Source organism: Primulina tabacum, chromosome 10 (assembly GCF_025594145.1).
Source record: "Primulina tabacum isolate GXHZ01 chromosome 10, ASM2559414v2, whole genome shotgun sequence".
NCBI classification, from domain to species: Eukaryota; Viridiplantae; Streptophyta; class Magnoliopsida; order Lamiales; family Gesneriaceae; genus Primulina; species Primulina tabacum.
Genome location: NC_134559.1, coordinates 11682268 through 11706670, shown reverse-complemented (window position 1 = coordinate 11706670; position 24403 = coordinate 11682268).

Here is a 24403-nt window from a genome sequence, read left to right as displayed (position 1 = left end):
AGCTATTTCTATCATTATGGCTGAACATAAATTCAACTGGAAGCATCTTATATTCAATATTTTAAAGAATATGTTTCTATCATCCAAACAGTCCAAAGGTTTTGCAGTGCAACTGAGCTATCTGCTGAAAGTGAAGGGGTTAGTGGCAGATAATACAGAAAAATCATCAAAATTCAAAGTCTTTAATGCGAAGAATACTATGCCACCCAAGACAAAATTGGACATCTCTCCTGATCAGTTTAAAACAGTAGATTGTGATTCAACAGGCGGCTCCTAAATCAGTAAAAAATGCCAAGACATTGGCTCAACAGAAGTCAGCAAAAAGAAAATTAATTGTGGAAGAATCCGATTCAGAGAAAACTCCTTCCCCAAAGATCACCAAGAAACCGAGAACCCAGAGGATTAAACCAATAACTACAGAGGAATCTATTCCTACTGACAAGCCAATATCTTCAGATGCTCAGCAGCCAATTGAAGCAGTCCCTCTGAAGATCATCCCACCAGAAAAATCAATTGGTGCAAAGAAAGAAACAGTAAGGATCAAAGCCTCTCTGATTGTATTAATCGTCCCACTCCTCTGGCACCTGCCCGACCCAAGGGCATTAGTATTATAGAACGGGTGGATACTACACGAACTGGTCTGGAAATTCTACACATCCTCAGTTCTGACAAAGGCAAGGGAAAATTGACTGAAGAACCAAGGCCATCCAATCCCATTCAAACCCACATTGACCTTGTTTGGGACGAGGTTAATGATTTTGCATCATCAAAACTTCAACTCTATGATGCTTGGACAGCCTATCGTACACAGGTTTTTGCCAAGCAACTAAGAAAGAAATCTCAAATGAACAAATTCATCAAACTGGAAGCTTCTGTCCTCAAGATAGTCAAAGCTGCCACTATTGCCCAAGCTATGGAGAGAAAAACATATTTGTTTGATCATATGAGAGCAAAGAAGTTAACACAAATTATTGACAAACTGAAGGCTAACTACGTTCCAACAAATCCTACTGCCTATGCTGATCATGCGGTGATCACTCAGCTAGACACCGATCTGATGGGATTGCTATCTCAGATAAAGTTTTGGGAAATGGATCAAGAGTTAGTTCTTCATAAAGGAGATTCAGACGATGATGAAAAGGAAATAGTTGAAGAACCTCCCTCAAAGCAGAAAGAGTCATCCTCAGAACAAGCTATTATTCTAACTGAAGAGCCAGTTCAGGATGTGTCTCAATTACCAACTGGTGAACATCAAATGTACACTGAAGCAGAATTATCTTTCGCAAACATTGATGAAATTATTCAGATAGTGGTGCAAGAATCCCAATTGAGTGAACCCATTTCTGATAATGTTGATCATCCCGTTGATCAAATCAATCTAGAGGTGCCTATCTCTTCAGAAGCACCAGTTCAGCCAGATCCTTCTGCTGAACAGACTATTCCAACTGATGTGCAAATTGATCCCCAAGATCATCCTCTAGAGACACCAATTTTGACTTCATCAGACTCTATTATTCCTCCAGGCAGCTCATCTGCTGATCAACATTCACTTTCTCCGCCTCAAGTTCCAGAAGACATTGCTGCAACAATCACTTCAGTTTAGAATGTTGCTGAAACAGTAGCAACTAACCAAGAGTTGGTTATATTTGATCAAACCACAAAGGGACCGGAATTCCCTCATCAGTCACCTCTTCCTCAATACACAGAAATGGATCTTGTTCTTGAAGAGATCCAAAATATGCAGCACAATATGCAGCAGATAATCACTGACATCAAGAAGATTCAATCTACACAATTATCTCACACTGTCAAATTGGATTCTTCAATTGAATATGACTCTGCAAAACTGAAAGCAATTCAAGCAAACATGGATTTTCTCACCAAAAATGTAGATGAGATGAAGAAAGGTCTAGCTCAAAGCCTATTTACAACTCAGGATATAGTTAGTCAACTGAGTTCAACGATTAGAAACTTCTGTTTCTAATAAAATGGAATTGCTGCAGACCTGTTTACAAACTGCTGTCTCAAGTATCTCATCAGATGTCAAAATTCTTTCAACTGATGTTCGAAAATTATCTGAGAAGATGGAGTTGTTTGACAAAAAGGGGGAAGAAATCAAAGGAATGCTAGAACAACAGAAGAAATTCTCAGTTTCAGTAGCAGTCTTCACTGTACTCATCAAGTTACTGATTCAGTTGATCAGTTTCTTATTTTATCTACAAAGAGTCCAATCAATCGTGAAATTCAGTTGATCAATCTCTTATCTACAAAGGGTTCAGTTACTTAATTTTGTCAAACACCATAAAGGAGGAAATTGTTGGAAACTAAATTCTGGAGTTTGACAAACTGATCAACCAACTGAAAATACGAACCAACTGAACTCAGCAACTGAACTTAATAACTGAAATCGACTGTCTGATCAGTTGGAAACAGATCAGTTAATACATCCAGCCGATTGCCTTAAAGTTAAGTATCTCTCAGCTGAAGATGTCTCGGGAAAGAACTTTCAACCGACAAAGAGATATAACAGATTACAACTGAATATGAAACACCGCACCACAACCAAGACTACCTAGAACAACGCATTGCGGCTAAAGCAATTAAGACGCTGCAAACAAAGTCCAAAGAATAATGAAGTGGAAATCAACAGGATACATAGATTCAAATTTATCTCAAGTTACCGTTGGAAAAGAAGCATATAAATATAACAGAAGAGCAGCTGAAAACAACAACGAAGTGAATACTATTCAAAAAGCTTGCTGTCACTCTGTCAAAATCTCAGCTCACCTCTTACTTGATTTATTCGTAGCAGTTAAGGCTACAATTTGAGCTTACAAGAAAGTTGTAATAATCATTGAAATTCGATAGTGCTAAGATCAGTTAAGCACTGAGAATATTCTGTTATACTAAGAGTTTCAGTTTTTGGCAGTGTTAAGTCCAAGCTGAAGTGGGTCAGTACAATTCTTGTATTTGATCTGACGTAGGAGTAATTGAAATCTCCGAACATCCAGAAACAACCCTTGCGCATTTTATTTTTGTATTCTATATTTCAGTCAGTTACCTTCCGCAACTGATTCAGTTTAACTGATTGATATTGATCAACAAGATTCCGAGAATCAGTTTGTCACCAAACTGAACTCAAATTTTGAAAAGATCAATTTTAATTGTGAGTGTTTATTCAACCCCCCCTTCTAAACACTTTTTATACGTTAACCGATCCTAACATCCTCCAAAGAAAATCATCTCCGAATCTGGTGAAAAATTAAAGCTTGTTGGAGTCCGCAGACCACCTATCAATGTCATCAGACCAACCATTTTACCTATTGCTCAACCAAAAGGTGTAGTGATACGTGAAAGAGTGGATACAACTACAACATGACTGAGTATCTCTCATGCCCTAACTTATCTGAAAGGCAAGGGCAAGATAATTGAAGAGCCCAGGCCTACCAACTCGATTCAGACTCACATGATCTAATCTGGAATGAAAAAAATGAGTTTGCTGAGTATGAGTTGGAAAATTTTGATGAATAGGGTCAAATTTAGGACTGTGGTGTTTACCAGACTGGTGAAGAAGAAATCAATTTTAAATGATTTCATTTCTTTGGAAAAAATGGTCTTGAAGACAGTCGAGGCTGTCACAATCATTCAATCACTGGAGAGGAGGACCTATTTCTTTGATCTGATGCGCGTGAAGAAGCTGACTGAAATAACAGCTCATCTGAAACTAAACTACGATCCTATTAGTCCGACTGCTTACAATGACAGATCCGTCTTTCAGTAGCTGGACTCAGATCTTTTATCCCTGCAACTAAAGATCAAAGTATGGGAAATGGATCAACAACTGTATATACCAGTTGATTCACGAAGTCCGACATCCGTAGAGCAGGCTCAGCCAACTGGAGATCAGTCAGAGCAAACCAAGGAAGCAGTTGCTGAAGAGAGCTCTGAACCAGTGATTGTTCCTGTCTCTCAGGATGATCTATCATCCTCATCCTCTGCTTATCCAAAATCTCCGCCAGCTGGACTACAACTATACACATACACTGGGTTGTCATTGGCCAATGTTGATGAAGTTGTTCGATCAGTTGCCTCTGAAATCCACCTGAATTTCAAATCTGTTCAACCAACTGAGAAAATTGACACTCATGTTCATCAGAACAACTAGCCTTGGAGGCTATGAAAGAAGATGAAGAATTAGTCCAGTCAATTACTAGGACTGAACAACAAAAACAAACTGAGACGGCCCAGTTTCACTTTGAACTTACAGTTGATTTGCAAGTGCCAACTGATGTGCCTTCCAGTTCAACTGCTGCTCAGCCAACTACTTCAGCCCCAGACAATCAGCAGGAAGCAGTTGAAGAAGTTGCTCAGAACTAGATCAGACCGAGACTGAATCACAACGTCTAGCTATAGTAATTTTCGGCAAAAAAGACAAGGGCAAAGCACCAGCCACATCTGAAGTCTTATCTCCCGAAATACCTATGGAAACTGACATCATGATTGAAGAAATACAGTCCAGTATGAACAATCTCATATCAACTGTTTCTGATATGAAATCAACCCTGGTGATGCACACGCTTAAGATTGATTCTATGAAGGAGAATACCATGAAGAACCTCAAGCAGGTCACTAAGGATATTATGCTCTTCGTAGATCATCTGAAGAAGGACCGAGTGACAGTTCTGGCTCTTTTCCAAACTCAAGACATGCTCATCCAACTAATTAATTTTGTGTATACAAGTATGTCCAAACGAATGGATTTGATGCAGGAACAGATGCTAAACTCCGTATCTCAGGTCAGCTCAGAAGTCTGCCTTCTATCAAAACGTACTGGTTTTGACAAAAAGGGGGAAGATGAAAAAGAAGAGCACCAGCAAAAATCAAAGAAAAGATCGAGTCAACCAACTGATCAAGAACCTGCTGATAAAACAACAAGAAGTGGAAAGCAGCAAGATCAGTTAGATGATAGTTCTTCATTCTTTGATTTGTACGAATATGTACATTAATTTTTTCATTCTTTACTTGTACGAATCTGTACTAGAGAAAAATTATTTTATCTACAATAATTCAGATTATTTTATCTACGATGGAGTTTATCAGTTCCTGAATTCTATGTTTTGTAAAACACCAAAAAGAGAGAAATTATTGGAATTAGAATTTCGGAGTTTGACAAATAAATCTTTTGAAGATTAGAGAACTGATCAACTCAACTGAATTAATTCGATCTTAAACTGAAGTTGCCCGAATTGATAATTTATGCGCAAAATAATCGAAGGCAATCGAACTGATCAAATCTAACTGAACTATCAGTTAAGACTGATCAGTTATACAGACAACTCAACTGATCGGCTATATAGTCAACTGATAATCAGTTTAACACGTCATCAGTTAAGAGCGTAGCAAAAAATAGACAATTTGTACAAAAGCAGACTGTAACTCATAGTGAAAGCACCGTATATCAGAATGTCACATTGTACTATTGTCAGAAGAATGTTGACACATTCAGAAAGATAAATCAACGGATATAAGTAATTTAAACGCATTCAATATTATCGTTCAAAGTAAAGCATATAAATAGCCGTGAAGTTCAGCTGAGAAAAGTGCTTTTTGCGAACAATTACTCTGAGTGAATTTTGAATTCAAGCTTACAAGCTCAGCTACGATATTCAGACAGAAAAACTCACAGTAATATTCATAGCTTTCAGGCTATCATCTGAGAAAAAATATTAGCACATTATATTGTTGTATACGATCTCGTAAGATCAGTTGTGCTAAGATAAGAAAATCAGTTGTATACTGATAAGTTTTAAAGATACTAAGAGTCTCAATTTGACATTGTTAAGACTAAATTGAAGTGGGTTATTACAATTTATGTAATTAGTCAAAGTCTTTTAGTGAATATCCAATCCTTGTGATAGAAAGGGTGATGTAGGAGTATTTGAAGTCTCCGAACATCCATAAAATCTTTTGCATTCTTTACTTCAGCAATTCCTTGAGTATTCAATCTGTCAGTTCGTTTTATTTCCACACTTATACTAGTTAACTGTTTGACATTGACAACAAAATTCTTGAATTCAGTTTATCTCTAAACTTATTCACCTTTATAGAAAAATAGTAAAATATATTTAATTGTTTATTCTACCCCCTCCCCCACTCCCCCTTCTTAACACTTAGACCCTTAAAACTTATCCTAACACAATATAAGATAGATGTTTATAAAATTTGAGAAAATCACAAAAATTATTGTATCATGTGGCACTTTTTGGTTTTTTTGTTCTTTAAAGTCGTCATAATTTCAGTCTTTTTCAAAACCAAAGTGTTAATGTGACATCACTACATCAATAATATTTGACGTTAAGTTAGTATCATTTTGTGCCATATTATATATAATCAAGTCAGCAATCCGTCAAAAAACAAAAAATTAAAGTACTGACAAACAATCAACTTATATTAAAATCAAACTTCGATAATTTAGCGTACCAAAATTTAAAATTGCTCAATTTATAAGATGATTTTGCTAATTTTCCTCAAAAATTGTTTCCAACTAGGAAAAAATAAATATTGGTGTACGTTGGTCTATACAGGTTTTAGATAATTTAATTAATAAGAATTAGTTTTTAATACAATATCTCGAATTTTTTTTTAATTTTTGTTATTTTTCATCAGTTGAATGTATCAGTAATGTCTGGCATTAATTAAAATAATTGGTCTCATATCAGTAATATTTGACATCACGTTAACATTTCGATGAACAAGAATAAAAATATAAAAAAAGAACCAAGTTACTGTAAGACCACATGATTATAAATTATTATAGCACCAAAACCCTATCTAAACCAACTTATAGCTCGAACTATAAGATTGCATTTGAATGATGGATTTGAAGCCACATATTTCAAATCGATATAACAAATCTATTGGTTTGTTTGGCTAAATTCATTATACAATGGATTCTAAATCCTTAGCTAGTTATTTTTTGAATAATTATAGTGAATTTCATATCAATGTTAGTAAGGAAACAATTAAAATCCTTCTTCAAATTCAAATCCTCAAATCCAAATGCAACCTAAATAAAATATCATCATTGTATTCTTTTATTCATTCGAGATTATCATAATGCAAAAAAATATTACCTTCGAAGTGATGAAACTACTATTTTATCAAACGCTTCAGAACCCTTCACCAGCTTAATTTGATGGTACTGTGTATCTAAATAACCCTTCGTTTTGTGTTCATCATATTCCTACTATGATCCATATCAATACATTTTATAATTTGAGAGCAAAGTAAATTCTCAATTTCAGAGAAAATGAGCATAATAACTCAAATCAGAACCATATATGCATCGCAAGAAAAGAGGAGAGCCCAACATAGCCATGAATAAATTGCCAACATAATAGGAACATATCAAATAAACTCAACCATATGTGTATGTAAATAGTTAGCTAACTATCTAGCCGGCAATTCATCCTTGGCTTTATCGAACTCTCTTCTAATATATGCAATGCATGCGCACAAATGTATGGGTTCATTTTATTTTCTAAATTTAAAATATTTGTTTAATGTATATATCATTATATTTTTCGAGGTGACGATCCACCTATATATAGTGTATATAGGGAAAAAGAGTTTGGAAAGTTGGAATATATAGATATGATGGATAAATATTCTTATTTTATCGTGGATTACAAGTACATGCAAATGTCAAAATGGAATGTGGCTGCCCTGATATCCAAAGGGTTATGACAGAAACTGGCTACTACAAAATTTATATCATAAAAGAATAGTTGACATTGTTTACATCGCCTTTTTTTACATGGTTGAATTTTGATAGTTGGCTTGTTGGAGGAATATGGAATCATGGATTACATACCTGTAGGTCAAACTTCACATATCTTTCTTTTGTTATTTTTGTAAGACCGAACGTTTATCTTTTTACCAAAAGTTATAGTTTGTGATAACTGTACAGTTCAAATTATTTTATACAAAAAGTCGTGAAGCAGCCCAAACAACGCGGTTCTATCGCTCTCGGACAATTAATGAAATCCAAAAATCTCATTTCCAAATAATTTCACTCCTTCCAGTAAATGATAATTAAATATGTGACCTTGTCTTTGATACCAATTGTAAGACCGAGTGTTTGCCGCTTTACCAAAAGCTATAACTTATGATAATGGTGCAATTCAAATTTTTTTAAAACCACATAGCAACCCAAACAACACGATTCGATCGTTTTCAAGCAGGGACAAATTATTACACCCCAACAATTTTGAATATAAAATAATTATTTCTTTGTTACTTGTGTAATTTAAATTTGAAATTATAAAAGATACATTCTGCATACCTACCATAGCTTTATATAGCTTGAAGATAAGTGATGAATGATTTTTCTTCTTTGGGAAAAATACATTTATTCGGGAAAATGATTTTTTTGGTTCATTAGTTTATCCAATTTTGGGTCTGATCAATTAATTTGTTAAAGTTTGATTTTGATACAACAGATTTTATTTTTCAGCTATATATTTTAATCTAATTGTTGACATGACATTGACAAGTCATCAATTTTTTATTCTATTTTAGAATTTTTCGATGTTACGTTGGCATTTTTCGGTACCACGTCAATAATTAGACCAAAATAACTGAAAATTAAACTTCGAAAATTTAGTATATCAAAACTCAAAATTGAATAAGTTAGAGGACCAAAAAACTATTTTTCTCATTTATTTTTAATGGAACTCTAAGGCCATGATTGATTACTGTAATGAAATTATTTGATGCTAACATTGTTTAACAACCACAAAATTTAAAACAACAAGCCTCGTATATCAAAGTCTAGCCAACAATTTTTTAAATCATAATCAACAATGTCGTTAATACGTAAACATTTCCAAAACATTAATAAATTTGTGGAAAAGTCTTACAACGTGAATTGAATAAAACAAAATAATAAACATATTTAAAATAGATTTTTTATTCTTCTCTTTTACTAGACATAATGTAAGTTCAAAAATACGATAACGTAATTCAACTGCATGCAAATATAAGAAAAATAGAAAATATCAAATTAAATTATTTTAATTGCATTGATTAAACTTGGAAGGCATGTTTATATGTTTAAAATATGATTTTCTATTAGAATGCATAAAACTGTGTTTTCAAGAGTTATTTGAGATGTGACCGAGCAAGGAAGACTGTGGACAAAAAAGGGAAAATATTTTTATCAAATTATAATTTTTAATTATTTAATATATGGTATATTTAATATGAAATTGTCGAAATGGTGTCTTTTGAGTTGTTTTTACATGTCCTATCGTATTTTAAACCGGTAATCGATTTTGGAAGAAAACGAGAACTTTTTGGAGGCTCGGTTATTATTTTCGAAAACTTTCCTAAGCAAGATATTTTTTCTACATTATAATGAGCATAATTTAAAGCACTAGACTCCTAGGGTTTTCTCCAACAAACTCACGCACATACCCACTTTCAAGGCAATTCATGTGGGATTTTTGAAGGAAAATTGCAGCAAGGTCTCCCTGCCTCTCTGCAAACGTTCTTCGCGTCTAGAATTGATTTTCGTTTGTGAATCACGCAAAGAAACACTTTATTATTTCTTTTCTCATCATTCATACCATACTATATGTGAATATAATTGTTGCATGAAAAATCTGATGTCCCATCTTTTATTTTCGGTTTTATGAACTATACACGGAAAACATGATCTTTCTTGCATGATTCTTGATGTTTCTCGATGGTATAAGGGGCTGCCAGGTTTCTATGGTTAGGGGATCAAAATACAGTAGTTTTAATGGATTTTAGAGGCACGGTTCAGGGTTGGAACAAGGCAAGAGAAGGGCTGCACGATTTTTGGGTTTAAGGGAACTAGGGTTTTGAATTTGGTTTCTTGAACGGTGTGGCTGCATACTGCGTGCTGCATTTAGGGCATGTTCAAGGGTCATAAGAGGGTCGTTATATGGTCCTAGATGGATTGAGGGGAAGCTGGTGCAAGGCATAGGAGGGTAGCCGCACGGCTTGACAACGCAAGCCATGCCGCGCGCAAGAGTTGAAGAACCATGCACGTCCTCGTGCATGGCCTGTAGGGATTGGTCTAGTAGGTTCCTAAGGGTTCGGTCTAGGGCCTAGGATGGCTGGCTAGGGGCTGGTCACGTTGGTTAAGGCCTAAGGTTGAAGGGACTTGGGAGTTGTTAAAGCTATGGTTTGGTTCGAAACAAGCGAAAAAATTCGGTAGATTTTTATGCTTTACTATGGGTTCTTGATGGCTTTATTTTGGTTGCACAGGGTATGATTAGGTGTGATTAAGCTATGGTTAAATTCTGGTAAAGTTTGGTTATGTTTCAAGCTGATTCGGGTAAAAACCAGAACTTCGGTTCAAGTTTTAAAACAAATCTTGAATTTGCTTAAGGGGCCTATGTTTGTGTCTAAGAAATATTTATGGGTGTATTTTAAGGTGTTATCGTAAGTTTGGATGGATTCGGGTCGTCGTTTTAAGGTCCAATGGTAAAATAGGAAAATTAAGGTTTTAGGGGCAAAACGGTCATTTTATACCTGAAAAAATGTTAGGAGTCCTGGCAGTGTCTTGAATACAATAACGAATGTTAAAATGCATATTTTGAAATGTAATGGTGTTTACTGATGAAAATTGTGAAATGTTAAAAAATAAGTTGCATACTTGGTTTCAAAAAAATAGTATATGCATGAATTTTTATAAGTGATGAATATGATAAAATATTTTGAAAGAGGTAATTTGATTGTGACTAATACGAACATGAACACCATTACAAATACGAAATGACTCAATGAAGTTTAAAGCCAAGGCTCAGTTGACGGGTGAGAGTGTCACCGACGTCCCTATCGCCTGTTACCATGGTATTACGTAAGATTGATCAGTCGACAAAAAGCTGATACGAAAGTCACAATTAATGATCCGAATTCATATAAGAGGAAAACATATATGTATATGATGAAAGGAAATGAAAGAAAAAGTATATGATGAAAGAGAAGGTTTAAGGTTATGCATGTCATGAAAAAGCTATATTTATTAAAAATATTTTCACTTTTACATGTGGATGTATACGTATTACTTGTTATTATGGTTAAGGCTTGCTGAGTCAATAGACTCACTAGGTGTGAATGATGCAAGTGGGGATTTTGATGTTGAGACAGGAGAGTTGAATGACTGAACTGGCTGGGCGGATGGTACACTAAGCAGAGGACCTATGCATTGCTAGTTTTCCGCGCAATTATGATTTTTTATTACTTTAAAGATTTTGATAATTTTTGGAAGTAAAGAGTGGTTTTTGAGAGGATTATGAAGTTATGCTATTTTTGGAAAATTCTAGTTTTTAGGTTGGGTTTGACGTTTACGATTTTACGACTTTTTACTATACTTTTGGATTTTGAGTAAAATAGATGGTGAGTTTATTTTAAATTGTGAAAAAATATATATGTATATATATAAGTGTTCGGCCTTTGTTTTTTTTCTTTTTTAAAAAATTGTAGTACATTTTAAAGAAAAACGAGTTAGAAATGTTTCACACAAAACTAGTCATGTTCTTCTTACTCTGATTTTCTCTTCATACCTATCAAGGGAGATAGAGACTAAGGAGTCAGTGATATGGTCGTCACTCAGCAAATGAGAGGTTTTTTACATTATTTTGCTGATCGTAAGTGTACGGTATTATGTTTTAGTACTCGGATAAACACAAATAGTTTTCCCACATGGAGCATAATTTAACAATATATTAATTACCATAATTTGAATAGTTCAACTTTATTTAGGATTTAAATTGAGTTTTGATTATTAAATATAAAATAAAATTAATTCAAACACACAAACGATTTAAAATCAATGAGAACATGAATTTAAAAGTGCGATTTAACTTGATGTTCACTATATTAATTTACTATTGACATATATATTCATAAATTAAACTCGTTTAATACCAAGAATTCTCAAACATTACTACTCCCTTTCCCAATTGAAATGTAGGAATTGATTATTTAATATCGATTTCACTGTCCTTATTAAAAATCAAACAGAAAATAATTTTAATAGCACAATCATTCTTTTAATGGGTTTTATGAAATTACAGGCCTTCCTAACTCTATAAAAACCAATGATATATTTTCCTATTATCCTATTCAAAACATCCTCTCTCGACTAACATATCTCAAACAGTTATGATAATCCAATTATTGATCAAGTAATCGAATGCAGTAAAATCTGGAATATGTGAAAAAACCCAGAAGAAACTCGCATATATAAATCAACCATTCATAATATAGATTTGACCAAGATACATCATCCTTTAGAGTAAATAAATTAGTTCATGACATGATAACAACAAAAAAATATCATGTTTTTCAACATCAAGCTAATCGACTAAGAAATAGTAGAAGGAAAAAGAAGAGAAAAATCGAATCATAATTTACAATTCCGTCCCTGATAGATGAGTTCTTCGTCTTCGTTCTTTCTTCTTCAATTTTATCATCTCTATATACGGCTCTGTCCTCCCTATCTGCGGCTAGGAGTTCGTCTTTATATATGTGAAAGCCCGTAAAGTTCCAGAGTTTTGGTTTTGTAGGTCCGCATCACGCGTGGGTGTGCATGCTCCTTGCGCAAAAGTGCCTTTTCTTGTTTTTGTGGTCACCAATGCGCACGGTGCGTGGGTATGGCACGCGGTTGCATGCTTGGTGCTGTTCTGCTCGTGTTAGTAGGCTTTGAGCGTGTAGGTGCGCGGATGTAGCGTTCAAGCACTTCCTCACACTTGCTTGCATATTTCCTTTATCCGTTTTGAGTTCAATTCACTTCTTTGGCTCATCATTTTCATTCCATTCCACTTTTTTTTTTTTTGTTTCAAGTTATATGTTCAAGCTTGATTCCTTCAAATGACATAAACTACTACCAAAATGCGTAAATTCGCTCGACACTATCATAAACCATGCCAATTTTTTTGGTAACTTAAGTGCAAATTTTGCCCTTATCAAATACCCTAAATCCTAAAGTTTTCTAGTCCCGAGCAAAACAAAAAAATGAAAAAATAAAATTCAATACTATCCTAAGAACAGTGAAAAGAAACACAACTCAAACTGTGGAATAAAGTAATCATAATATCCTCAAGGATCACGTGTTCACAGTATTTCAGTCAGATTAGTGCATCCGTTACTTAACAGTTCACGTGTGTGTGAATCGCCAATCAAATCTACCCAACCTAACATAGTGATTAATTAATGCCGCTAGTTTTGCATCATAGATCGATAGAATTTTCAACTCAAGTTTGAAACTCATCCATTTAACAAACATCACTTCGCACAGATCACCGGAACTTTTGGTTCAAAATTTAGTCAAAAAAATGGTATCAAAGTGTAATGTGATGTCTGAGATGTGTATGTGTGTAATGTTCAAATTTCATACTCGTTGACAGTGCTTTTGAATTGTCCATATGATCAAATTTAACGACTCTTCCCTACTTGTATATTAGATACATGTGACTTGGTTAATAGGTCTTGCAAGCTTATATTGTTAGGCTACGGCTCACAGCTTCAATAAAAGTATGAAAATCAAAGATAAGAGAAAATAAACGAATTATTTTTATAGCACATTCCTCCATCTTTCATATTTCATCTTGAATTGACTTTTTCATCATCCGTAATCTCAAGTTCCAATATTTTATTATGTTCACCACCTCCACACCATACACATACATTCCTCCCCTTTTTTCTATTTATATCTTTTTTTCTTCAACTCCTCAAATAATATTCTTTGATTAACACATGGGAGGTTTTGAATTTAAAAGCACTAAAGTGGTATATTTATCTCAGATTCAGGTAATAATTAATGTATAAGCTTAAGATTTTGATAGTTGATGTGAGATTAAGAAACATTGTACGAATGGATTGTTGTATGCCTTGGCACACTTCATTCAATTTTTCAACGGAGGTGAGACCATATAAAAATTACAATCAAACCTTGTAGGACCATAAATATATCGTATGTTGGGATTCCCACCCATATCAAGTTGAATTCTTACAATGCCAAAATATAGGGTATCATATAACAAAAAGGGGAGGAAAAAGAATAATATTCGACCGAAACTTTCAAAAACAAATTAAGTCATATACAAAATTTATAGTTTTAAAACAAGCCCACCTACCTTAATATTGAATTAATAATTCAAAACACACCGAAAAATCACGCGAACGAGACTTCGAAAACGCAGATGTACTTTGGCTGGAAAATTAGTCGCCTTAAAGAATCTTTTGCGACTTCTTAAATCGTTAGATATGGCTTAGACTTTAACAATAAGTTCACAAGCAAGTCAAATAAATTACGAATGGTGGAGATCGGGTTTGGAAGTTATTTTGACTTGTTTATGGACAAATAATAGTAGAGATTACTCTCGCTTAAATATGAACAGTTTTCTTGCAGTGGTTATATAAGAACACCCAACCGTTGGATTCAGCTAAACTTTATAAATGTTATTCAGAACATATGATAGTGTATTTTGGACGATGAAGATTGTATTATATGCATTAAAACGGTGGAAATAATTTTCTGAACATGGATAAAACTTTGATACTTGGCAGAACTTTGACTCGAAGATTTGACAACACTTTGGGAGAGGTTTTTAAATAGTGATAAAATGGTGTGAATTTCTAGAATAGGGTAATGGTATTTATAGGTGGTGAACTGAAATTATTACCATAATTCGATTGATATTTTTTCCATTATTTTGAGATAATTCTTCCACACATATAATCTTGCTAAATCTAAAAATATAGTCCCCAAGTTTATGCCGTCTTTTTAAATTTATATTGGATTAGGTGGTTGAATGTAGACTTTCTTTCTTTTACAAGTTCATGAGATACCTAGACTGCAATGAGATTACTAACTTCCTTGTTGAGAAAAGTTGTCTTGCATTTAATATTTTCTTCCAAATTCGATTGATATCTTAGGCTAAATTTCGAAATTATTGATTATTGTGTAATACATTTTCGAATTTAATGCATTATTGGCTTGTGAATTTTAAATATCATGTAATATTTAATATTTTTGAATTTATTATTAGGTACAATAATACCGAAATTTCGAAAAATAAAATCTAATACATGTATCTAATTAAATAAATAGTTACATGCTAAAAAATCATGGTTCTCGCATCCCTCTGTACTAATTGAAATTTGTCCTCGAAACTTGAGTTGGATTGATCTCCGAAAAGATAGGGAAACTGAATTTCTCTTCTAGCTCTCAAGTAGCTTCTCGTTCTATGTGGTTGGACCATTGTACCTTGTCTCAGTACTTGGTCCTTGGTATCCACAATCCTAATAAGGACCTCTTCATATTTTAGCTCTTCTCCCAGATTACCTTCGATCATGAGCGTTTCAATTTCCAGAAAATGGCTTGGGTTCAGGATGTATTTCCTTCCTGAGACACACGGAAGACATTGTAAATCCTTGACATATAAGGTGGCAATGCTGTTATGTAATCCAATGTACCCGCTCTCTCCAAAATTTCGAATGATCCTATGTACTGAGGATTCAGTTTTTCAACTTTACTGAGTCGAACGACTCCTTTCATGGGAGAGATTCTTATATAAGCTTTTTCTCCAACTGCGAACTCCAATTGTATATCTTATGATCGGTCCAACTATTTTGCCGATCTTGTGCAACCTTGATTCGATCTTTGATGTTTGAAATTTTTTCACTGTCACTTGGATTAGTTATGGCCCAATTATGTCTCTCTCCCCTATTTTGTCCCAGTAAAGTGGTGATTGACACTTTTGTCTATACAGAGCCTCATATGGAGTAATTCCAATACTATTGTGATAACTGTTATTGTAAGTGAACTTTATCAGAAGTAGATGTTCACTCTAATTGCAATTGAAGTCTAGGGCACATGCCCTCAACATATCTCTAGGGTTTGAATCGTTCTTTCTGTTTAGCCATCAGTTTGAGGATAACAAGTCATACTTAAAGTAAATTTTTCTCCCATAGATTCTTGAAAGCTGTTTCATAAATGTGACACAAATCTTGGATCTGTATCCGACAAGAAGGTTACTGGCACTCCTTGTAGTCGCACAATTTTATCCATGTATAGAGTAGCTAAATTGTCAAGATTGTAATTCATGCGAATGAGAAGGAAGTGCGAAAATTTTGTGAGTTTTTACGATTATCCATATCTCATCATGCTCTGTCTTGACTTTGGCAAACCTACTACGAAATCCTTAGAAATATGTTCTCATTTTCATTCTGGTATTTCTAACGGTTGCGGTATTCCTCCCAATATTTGGTGCTCAACTTTCATCTGTTGGCATACTTGGCACTTATAGATTAACTCGGTGATATCTCTTTTTATTATGCTCCACCAAAAACTTTCTATGAAGTCCCTATACATCTTTGTTGTGCTGAGATGGACCGAAAATTTTGATTTGTGCGCCTTTGATATCACTTTGTAGAATACTATCGATGTCTAGTACACATAATCGTCATCTCATCAATAGGACCCTATTTGGGTCTATTTGAAAATATTACGTCTTTTCGTCCTTGGCTTGTTATTTGAATTTCTCTAGTGTCGTGTCTCAACTCTGATTTAACTTGACTGCTTCCCGAATGCATGGTTTCATGAAGATTGATGCTAGGGATAGCTTACCCATGTTTTTTCCGGCTTAAAGAATTAGATACCTTATTTGTCTTGCCGGAGTGGTAGCTTATTGTCATGTCATAGTCCTTGAGTAACTCTATCCACCGTCTTTGTCTCATATTAAAGTCCCTTTTAGTGAACAAACAATTATGATTTTTTTGGTGTGAAAATATTTCACACTTGAAACCATAGAGATAGTGTCTCCAAATTTTCAAAGCAAAAACCACTGCTACCAACTCAAGATCGTGAGTAGAGTAGTTTTACTCATGCGGCTTCAGCTGATTTGATGCATAAGCAATGAACTTTCCTTCTTGCATAAGTATGCATCTCAGACCTTCCTTAGATACATCATTGTAGATGGTAAAATCCTTATTCTCAATAGGAAACACCAACATTGGTATGGATGCGAGCTTCTCTTTCAATGTCTAGAAACATTTCTCACATCTTTCACTCCAGATGAATTTGGAGTTATTATGTATTAGCTTTGTCAGTGATGCGGCAATGAGGAGAAACTTTTGATGAATTTCTAGGAATAGCCTACTAATCCAAGAAAACTTCTAATTTCAGTTTCATTCTTAGGTCTCGACCAATCTAGAATTGTCTTTACTTTCTTTGGGTCCACTAATACTTCTTATTCCGATATCATATGACCTAAGAACGTCGCACTTCTTAGACAGAATTCACATTTCTTGAATTTGGCGTAAAATTATTTCTCTTTTAATATTTATAAAGTGTTGGAAACTGAATTTCAGAAGTTTGACAAACTGAGCGTTTAATATATTGAACTAACTGATCAAAAAGAGTTATGGGTCTGGTATTGATGGTTTTACATTTAAATATTTTTTGGGATGTTTTAAGGAGTTTGGTAAGCTTCGGGTCAAATTTAGAGGTCTAGGGGTAAAACGATCATTTTGGGTTTCCAAGGACAAAATGGTCATTTTGCACCCCGAGTCGAGATTTTAGTCCTGTCAGCGTCCTGAGTACAAATTTATCATGTTTTAAATGTTTATGAATCACGATCATGATTTTTAGGAATTTATGAAATGTACGTTGCATGCTTGGTTTTAAGGAAAAATTTGCATATGTGCATGATTTTGATAAGTACTGAAAATAATGATGTTTTCAATGATGAGAATTAGTTGTGGCTATCGAAGTATATGTAAATCTTTAAGACATATATGTAAATGCTGATGATGAGGCCTAGGCACAATGGATGGTTAATATTGTCACTGATGTCCGACAGCCGCCGGGTACCGCGGTTCTATGTATGATGGATCCATCGTAAATGATGAATGATGTACAAGAGTCACAATTAATGAACTGAATTCATTAAAGGAAATGATGTACAATGCTGAATGATGATCATTATGAACGATGGATGATGTTAATGATAAACGGTTTTGACATGTAAGGATTTCATATGACACATCTGCATTTATGCATTTAAAGTGCATGAAAAGTATATTGATTACAGTATATTTTCTACTACTGTGTGCTATGTATATGTACTTGTTATTTCTGGAGAGGTGTGTTGCGTCTTTAGACTCACTAGGCGTGTGTGATGCAGGTGAGCATGATATCGAGGGGACAGGAGGTGCCGAACTCTGAGCCAGCAGGCCTGGTGGGGCGACACGACCCGAGGACCGCATGTTTTCCGCACATTTATGATTTTATGAGATTGAGAGGATACGAGTATTTTATATACGCTGATTTATTTCACTGATAGATGTTAGGATTTTTACTTGTTTACGTTCCCGTTATATTTTTATCGACAAATACTTATGATTATTTTTAAAATGTATTTTAACTAGGATTGCATGCATGCAAAATATTCAAATGCTTATTTTCAAAATGTGAGCTTTATATATATATATATATATATATCCGCACTTTTAAATCAGTAGACGTTTCAGTTGCAATCTCTAGACCATGCATCGGATAATTTTTTTCATGTATTTTCAATTTTCTTGACGCATAAGCTATAACTCGATCATTTTTCATGGGAACGGCATCCAATCCAAGTTTTGAGGCGTCGGTAAATACCAAATATTCCCCTTGCATTGTCGATATAGCTAAAATTGGGGCTGTAGTGAGTGCTTGCTTCAACTGTTCGAAACTTCTTTGAAATTCCGGCCCCCATACAAACTTCACATTTTTCTTCATCAATGACGTCAAGGGTACTACAATGGATGAAAAACCCTTGATGAACTTGCGATAGTAGCCAACTAAACCCAAGAAACTACGTATTTCCGTTACACTTTTAGGTACTGGCCATTGCATAACTGACTCGATCTTTGATGGGTCGACCTCTACTCCCTCCCTTGACACGATGTGACCTAAAAATGCCACCCTTTCTGGCCAAAACTCGAATTTGTTGAACTTTGCATATAATTTCCGATCTCTTAAAACTTTCAAGGTCGTTTCATGCTCCTCTCGGCTCTTGGAATAGATCAAGAGATCGTAGATGAAAACAATAATGAACTGATCGAGATACAAATGAAATACGCGATTCAAGAGATCCCTGAATATCGCTGGAGCATTAGTCAATCCAAAAGGCTTCACTAGAAACTTAAAATGCCCATATCTCGTTCTAAACGCCGTCTTGTGTACATCCGACTCCTTGACCCTCAATTGGTGATATCCAAACCTAAGATCCTTCTTTCAGAATACAGAAGCTCCTTCCAATTGATCAAATAAATCCTCGATTTGAGGCAATATATACTTATTCTTCACTGTCACCCTATTTAGCTCCCTATATTCGATGCACAACCTCATAGTTCCATCCTTCTTTTTCATGAATAACACTGGCGCACCCCATTGAGAAAAACTAGGGCTAATAAATCCTTTGTCTAACAGCTCTTGAATTTGATCCTTTAATTCCTTCATTTCAATGCGTGCTAATCGATATGGTGCCTTAGAGATTGGAACTGCACCGGACATCAACTCAATAGCAAATTCTACTTCTCTTTCGGGTAGGATGCAAGAACATCGTTTGGGAATACATCCAAGAAATCCTTAACTACCTCCACATCCTCAATAAATTGATGATGTAGGATGCCAATATAATACTAACAAGGAAACTTTGGCAACCTTTTGAATAAGCATCTTCGCACGCATGCATGAAATAATGTGCGACATTTGTTTGTTTTGTGCCGCCTCAAAGATAAATTCTTTCCCATTTGGTGGTCTAATGATACAATCCTCCGCCGAAAATCAATAGTGGCCCCATTCAGTGTAAGCCGATCCATGCCCAAAATAATATCGAACTCGGGCATAAGTAGTACTATAAGGTCCGCTCACATAACATTCTTTTGCAATTTAAGTTCCACATCCTTAACCACGCTACTAGAAACCATATGTTCGCCAGAAGGCACTGTAACTCTGAATCCCGACTCTACATCTGTTGGTAAGATTCCCAATTTTTTCACGAAGGATTCAGATATGAAAGAATTTGTAGCTCCAGAATCTAGTAAACCGTAGGTAGCTATTCCCACTAGCAATATTTGTCCTGGTAAAATTTGTATTATTATCGATTGTGGCCATAAAGTTTAGAAATTTATATCGCCTAAGCCCTTCTAATTTCCCATATTTGCATGTAAATTCCTTAATTTTCGAAAATTTACCAATTGACCCCCTTAAATTCGAAAATTGCTATTTTAGTCCTAAGAGATTTCAAAATTGCCAATTAACCCCTTAAGATTTCGAAATTTTCTAATTTTTCCTCAATATTTTTAAGAAATTTGCAATCTAGTCCCTTAGGTTTTCGAAATTAATAGTGGCCCCTAAAATTCAAAATTTTGCATTTTAGCCCTTGGAAATTTCAAGTCCCCTCTCTCTTTTTTTTTTTTGTAAATTTCAATTTGGCCCATAAAATTTCGATCTTTTACAATTTGGTCCAAAAGCGTAGTGTCTGACTCCGCTTGTTCAGCATGCATCACATATGCCCTTCCAGTCGTAGGTTGCTTGAGCTTTGGGCAATCGCTAGCCTTGTATCCCATCTCTCTACACTTGAGGCACTTGTAGGTGCCCCACATGCACTTGTCGTAATGATAACGATTGCTCTCCTTGCACTGTCGCTTCTCAGCTGTCTTCGGGACATTTTCTTTAGATGGTTGTCCTTGTTGTTTCAGCTATTCTAGTCGCTTAGGCGGTCCCGTATACGGCTTGTTATTATGCTGACTAGCTTGCTGGGCACCATTACTCTTGCACTGCATCTCCAAATAAATGTCCTTCAGTGATTGATTGGCTCGAAAAGATTTAGCAACGATAGTAGTATAATCAATAGGATCAATGAGCATCACATCGCGAAGGATCGTCGGCCTCAATCCATCCAAGAAGTGTCATAACTTCTCCGCAGCATTATTAGCAATCAAGGGCACAAAATGACAGCCCTTATCAAAATTCTGCACAAACTCGGCAACATATAAATCCCCCTGGCGGAGACTCATGAACTCCCTCTTAAGCCTAGAACGGACGTCAGAAGTGAAATATTTATCGTAGAATACTCTCTTGAAGTTCTCCCAAGTCAAGGTCGTCAAATTCACCCATCACTCCGCTCCCTCCCTCCATAAGGAAGCGTCACCCTTCAACAGATAAAAGGTACAACGAACTCGGTCAGCATCTGCCATATCCATGTAACGAAAAATAACCTCCAAAGATCGAATTCATCCCTCAGCAACGAATGGATCCGTAGTGCCAGACAAATCCTCGGGGTTCATCCTCCTAAAACCCTCATAGACTGCCTCCGGTCGAACCCTCGCAGTATTTCCAACATGCTGCTCTAGTAACTGTGCCATGCCCGCTAATACACGAGCGCTAGCGTCATGATTAGGAGGAGGCTGTGGAATCTCCTCCTCATGTCTACCCTCACTACCATTGCGAAGAACTCGTCTAGGAGGCATTTCTGTACAATTCGTCCATACCACGTAACCAACATGCACTTAGTATTTAAATATCATGTACCTAGCCTCTATATCATGCATCATGATAGCATTAAATAACTTTAGCATATAAAATATAAAGCAGTAAAAACTCGCATACTTGAGACGTGAGTTCTTGAGCTTTTCGGAGTGGCAGTAACTCAACCTTTGGGGATCATTCGCTCTGATACCAATTGAAACATCCTCTACTTTTAAACTTTAAAATCCCACTAATTTTTTTTAAAGCATTATTTTGAAAATAATTAATTAAAATCACTTAACATTTACATAATCAAGATAATTTAACATTTAAAATCTCAAATGCATAAAAAAATCCCTAAATCGTCAATTAACAAAATTCAACTCCAGCCTTTAACATAAACATCATACTTCAAAGTAAATCATAAAATCTCTAATAAATCATTAACAAAAATATTTACATCTTTTAACTATCAAGCTAATGCGGAAAAATAAATGGCCCTCGAGAGTATACTGCCGGACTCGATCCACTCAAGCATCAGGCGCCTACCTCAATAACATCATCACCTACAACATTCAAACCTAGTGAGTCTAATGACTCAGCACGTTCTAAATATGAGTAGTAAATAATACATATACAAGAACATGCATTGAAAATCATACTTTTATTTAAAATAAATTTGTAATCATAAATAAATCGTCAAATCGTAAAATCGTAAAGCTGTCGATCATTTATAATTTTGAATGAAGTTCGATCCTTGAAAGTGACTAGCCTTTTATTCTCTGGTCGACTGATCAGTCTTAGCTCACCATTGTGCATGGTGATGGGCACTAGACACCGACGTAAAATGAAAATACAATCGTTGGGATCCCTCTGGGGATCTTATCCCGTAAACGGGCTCCCTCTGAGGCCTTCTCCCTCACGATATTTTCGAAATTCATATATCATATCCGTTTGTCACAGTCAATTCACATTCTTCAAAACATTTTTTCTTTTCCCTTTTTAAATCATAAAATATCATGACTTTCCAAAAATAACATTTTTACAGTAAAATTGCACAACTTTACAATAAATAATAAAATATCATGTTTTCATCAAAATCATCATAATATATCATTTAACATGTGTTTCGGACGCTGCCAACCCTTTTCCTACTACCAAGGTGTAAAATAACTGTTTTGCCCCTAGACGTAAAATTTCTCGATTTTGAATTTTTCTTATTTCCTTGACTCTATATCACCCCAAATAATTATTTAATCTTAAATTAAATTTTTAATATTTTTATTTAGCTTAAATTTGAGGATTTCGATTTAATTTCCTTTTTACTAATTCGTGAAGCATTTAATTTCCGAATTAATTCAAACTTTATTATTTTCTTCCCGAATATTAAACATAGACTTCTCATTCCTAAAATACCCTCGTAAATCATGAACCGACCCCCCATGGACCATGGTTCGAACCTTTTTTCTTTTTTCTAGCCATAATTCGAACCCTTGCTAGTTCTTCTCAAGCCATCTCACATTTTGAACCATGGTCGAGACACCTCGAGTCATCCCTTCACAGGCCTCCTAGGGACCCTAATGTTACCCTCTTGACAAATCTAACCAGCCACTAGCCCACGCCACAAGTTCCAGCATGAGCCTGCGGCCGAAGACTTGCGCCTAGGAGTCTACCGAAGCTAGGACTCTTTTACTCGAGAAACCACCAACCGCGAGCCCTACTGACCCTCACTGGACCACCCTCAGACCTAGACTAGACCATTCTGGCCAAGTTGACCAGCCCCCAACCCATGCACAGCACTCGGTGCACATGAACATGAGCCGCGCAAGTTTCCCTCCGGCTTTGATCAAACCACCTTGGACCAAGCTGCACCAGCCTCTGTCCCATCCCTTGACCATCCTCCGTAGACCCTACTGAACCAACCCTGAACAGACCTGACCATGCCGCAAGCCACCCTAGCCGCAACCTTCCTAATCACGCGTGTGGAAGAGTCCATGCGGTTGTGGACTCTTCCCCTACGGCAGCCTTCAAGTCCTAGCCATGCCAAGACTAGGACTCTTCCTAGCCCTTAGTTGGGTCCCTCACCAAGCCCCCAATAGCTCTGTTTGAACCCATCCCCAGCCGAGCCCTCACCCGAACAATATGTGACCAAAGCATGCAAGGAAATCCTAGGTCTCTTCCTCCTTTGTCCATGCATGGTTCTAGCCCTAGATTCTTACCTGAACATCTTTGTTCTCATCCCTTAATCACACTCTAATGGCAGTGTGTCCTTAGGAATCACAACGTTAGATAAACAAGCGTAAAAGCATCAAAATTTTGAAAATAATCGTTATATCGTTAAACCCATCGAACGTAAATATTTTTCATGAAAAATAATTCAAACATGGATAATATTGTTTGAATGCGTCAAATGGATTTAGATACGTGCCTTTACGTTTTAAAACGCTTGAATACGCGATCGTCGGCGTGGGGCGCGAGGAAGAACGAACGGGCGACAAAGACTCCTTGTTTTCTCCTCTCCAATTTTCGAAAATAAGTGTGTGATGCATGTGAAGTGTGTTCTGCTGCTAGGGTGATAGAAGACCTAGCTTTTTATTTTTATATACTTTAATCTGTATGATAATGGGCTTGGGTTTTGGGCTTTCAAGTTTAGGAGCAATTGGGCCTACTCATTCTAGGTACATTAGGCCAATAACACCTCTTATTTGCATGGTATGGACTAGGGTTTTAGAAAATAGGAACACACCAGAAATTTCAGTATGTAGCTAGGCTGGTTCGAGGGTTCAAATGGGCTTAGTTTGGGTTTTGTTTTAAAAAGATTTGGGAAATTAGTCAAGGGGCATAATT